A 4,094-nucleotide genomic window follows, 5' to 3' on the forward strand; every position below is an offset into this window, starting at 1 on the left:
TCATATAAAATTTAGTAAATTCATAATTAAATAAGTTTTGGGCATAAAGATGAAAGGAGTATCCTTGTTCATAATCCCACATACCTTAATTGGTGATCTTTGATAAAAAACTTGAATCTTGGATTCCTATTGATACTTTGATGATAAATTCTTAGAGCCCTTGTGTTGGGAATCCACAATCTTGAATTTCTTTGGAGAAATAAATGGAGGAATTTGGATTCCTTGGGGAGAAATTTTGATGAACTAGGGTTTTGCTTGAGAGTGATTTGATGAAAAGTGGATGTAAAGTGCTTTGAAAGGGTTTAATGCATTGTTTAAGACGGATTAGGGGCTGGGAGAATGACCAAAGTACCCTTTTTTAATAATTAAACGGACTGAAAAATGCATATTTTCCAAACTAGGTGGCCACCATGTTGCGCCATTATCACGGTGGTTCACTGGAGATTGACAAATGGAAACTGGGCAGACTCCACGATGTGGAGTCATCGTGGTGCCCCTTTGGAATACCGTCTTGTCATATGGCGCGATGCAACATTATCGCGCTGGACCTCTGGCAATTGACGAATGGGAAATCGACCCTCTCTGCAATGTGTCAATATCGCAGATGGCCACTGAAAATTAACAATCGTCATTTAAACCCTCTACGTGACGCGCTAGTGACCGAAATGACGGTGTTTTGTGACTGAAACTTAAAATAGCCATAACTTCTTACTCGGTTATCGGATTTGGGTGAATCTTATATTGTTGGAAAGCTTATTAAATATCCCACACAATGGGAGGTTTAAATCTGGAAAATTCCTCATGAAATAATTATCATTCACTTTAGAAGCTAATCCTTGACATTTTTGGGACTAATTTAAGCTAGGAAAATTCGAGGTATTACAAGTAGTTCCTAAACTTTCTGCCCACAATACATCTTGGGCATATATAGGAGGAACTAGTAAGACTTTTGTGACTTCAAAAATCAGCTAAACCTGTACCTTCCTTTGCTAGAATGTCTGCCACCCTATTCTGTTCCCTATAAATGTGCTGAACTACTAGACGTCCCTATAAATTCATCAAGTATAGCATTATAGTAAAGGTTTACAAGTTCCAACATGTCAAGAATACGTTTGGAATCAAAATTAATTCCCGGGGAGGGTGGGGGGTGGGGGGTAGGTTGTTTTCCACAATAAGATTAAGACCTTCTAGGAGGGCCAAAAGTTCCATAAGGATATTTGTAGCCCTGTGGAAAGTTTTATGAATGCTGAGAACCCAATCACCTCTTGGATTTCTAAAGAGAACCCCAATTCCTCCTCTTCCTGGATTTTCCAAATAGGATCTATCAGACTAAGTTTATAGTAACCCGAAGGAGGAGGAATCCAACTAACACTTATGTTAAAGTCATGGGAATACTGTGCTTATAGCTGTTGAGGTGGGTGTACTCAACAACTTCAGCATAAGCTTGGTTGAAGGAGGGTCTGGAAGACTTATTATTAAAATTATTGTAATTTCTATTCTTCTAGTTATTCCAAAGATAGAAAGAAAGAAGAGTTTTCCAAGGTAGAAGGTGATCGAAGAGGTTGTTTTGTGTGGAGTTCAAAGTGGAAGTCCAGTTGGAGGGATGGAAATTTATGACGGATAAGGTGATGGGTGATATTTACAACATAAAAGTCCAAAAATCTCAGGTTATAGGACAGTACAAGTAAATATGAGGAATGTCCTTAGGCATGTTGCAATATTTGCAACCAAGTATGATTTTGATCCCCCTATTGGCAAGAGTGAGATTTAAAGGGAGACTATTTTTGCTAAGGATCCATAAAAAAAATTTGACTTTTGGAGGAGTATGCTGTTTCCAAATCCAAGAGAGATTTGGGGGGGGGGGGGGTTGTTGGTTTGTTTCGTTCTTTGGCTATCAATGTAGTTATAGACACTCTTGCAGGTGAGCTTTCCATTTTTGATGAGATTCCAAATGAGGAAGTCCTTGCTAGCCCTAGTGTTGGGAAAAAAGGAATTTTTTATGGGTTGGATGATGTTAGAAGGAAGAGAAAAAGAAAGATTATCTAAGTTCTAGAATTTTCTAGACCAAATCTCCAAAAGTTTCAGGTCATCCTGGTATTGGGGGATAGGTCCAAGAATTTAATACCTAAGAGAGTCATGGTTAGGGAGCCATTTGTCATGATAAAAGTTATGATTTCTCCCTTTATGGAACACCCATTAAGAGGCTTTCTTGTAGTGTTTCCAACCTAGTTAAATAGGTTTCCAGGATCAGTAGATAAGCTTACTACTTTGGAGATTACTTTTAACATACTTGGCAGTGAGAATAGTGGCCCAGAGCTTAGTATGATGTTTATACATTCTCCAAGATATGTTAGAGAGCAAAGTTTCATTTCTCCAAAGGTCCTTTTGCATTACCATTCCACCCTAGTTCTTAGGTCGGGTCAGAGACTTCTAACTAATCATGTGTATTTTGTTTTTTTCAGGAGTGGTACCTCAGATAAAATCTCTTTGGATTTTATCAATAGCCTTATGAATTTTGATGGGGAGGAGGATGTACTGCATGATATAGAAAGGGATGCTGTTAAGAGAGGACTTAGCTAAGGTGGTCTTTCCATCGGAGTAAGAAAATTTATTTTCTAACCAGCTAAATTTTTGTGGGGGTTGTCAATGATGAATTTAAAATCACCATTAGTGGGAGTTTTATGGAAGATAGGAAAACATAGATATTTCCCAAAAGTATCCTTTGGTTGAATATTCAGGGAGTTGGTATAGTAAATTCTATCCTGAGCATTACAATTGAAGGAGAAGATGACCTTGAATTTGGTTCTATTGATTTTTTGTCCAGAGTAGTGACTGAAGCTAGAGAGGGTGTTGATGATGTTGTTGCAATGTTTTTAGTGTGCCCTAGAAAATAAAGTAAGGTCATCTGCAAAGAAAATATGGAATATTTTTGGTCCTTTGGGACAAATAGAGATGGGGGTCCAATTCAGGGTATCTACTTTATAGTCAATCCTTCTAGAAAGGAGTTTTATGCAAAGAATAAATATATAAGGAGGGATGGGTTCCCCTTGTATGATACACCTAGAAGGCCTAAAATATTCAGTCTTACCTCCATTGACAAGGACAAAAATAGAGGAAGTGAAGATGCAGGACATGAAGAGTCTAATAAGGTTAGAGGGGAAGTTGAAGAAAAGAATGTCTTGTATTATAAAGGACCATTCAATTCTATCAAAAGACTTTTCAAGATAAATCTTTAAAATCATGTTGGATTTCTTTTCCTTCATTTTAATAAAGTGGGATATGAATTCCTGGACAATGATGGCACTGTCAGAAGTTCTCCTACCAGTTAGGAAGCTAGATTGATTTTTGATGATAATGCTCTAGAGGTGAGGTTTGATTCTATTGGTAATTATTTTGACAATGATATTGTATTGGGTTTTGTAGAGGCCAATAGTTCTGAAGTTCTTTAAATTTGTGGAATTTGGGCACTTTGGAATGAGACACAGGTAGGTGGAGTTAACCTTATCTTCCATGGTCCAGGTAGTGAAGGTGTCCTGGAAGAACTTAATCATAGGTTGACCAATGATGTGCCAGTATTTTTGGTACAATATTGGGTGAATGCCATTAGGTCCAAGGGCTTTGTTAGGATGAAAGGAGAAGACAACCTTTTTTATCTCCTCAGGGGTAGGAATAGACTGGAGGGAGTTATGACACCTAGGATCAATAGAACCATGCCTATAGGGATTAGTTTGGAATCTGAGGAGGAATATGCTATATTCAGAGGTGAAGAGGGTGGAGTAGTAGGTTAGAATTTGGTCATGGATGACTGATATAGGAATTCATAGCTCGAGACCTTTCACACGAAGCCAAGAACGTGAGTTGTAATGACTCCAAGAATTGTTCACATTCTTTTCCATGTGTGAGGCCCTTGTGAGTCCATCTAAGGGCCTATATTTAATAAAATATGAAGAGGCCCACCAAGACACCCTAAACCCACCCACTTAAATGCTAAAGGTATTTTGGTCTTTGTCCCTCCTTTCTAAGTGACTATATAAGCCATGTAATAGGGCTAGTCTTGCTTTATTTCATTCCTATTATTCAAGAAACAAAAGACT

Source organism: Capsicum annuum, chromosome 5 (assembly GCF_002878395.1).
Source record: "Capsicum annuum cultivar UCD-10X-F1 chromosome 5, UCD10Xv1.1, whole genome shotgun sequence".
NCBI classification, from domain to species: Eukaryota; Viridiplantae; Streptophyta; class Magnoliopsida; order Solanales; family Solanaceae; genus Capsicum; species Capsicum annuum.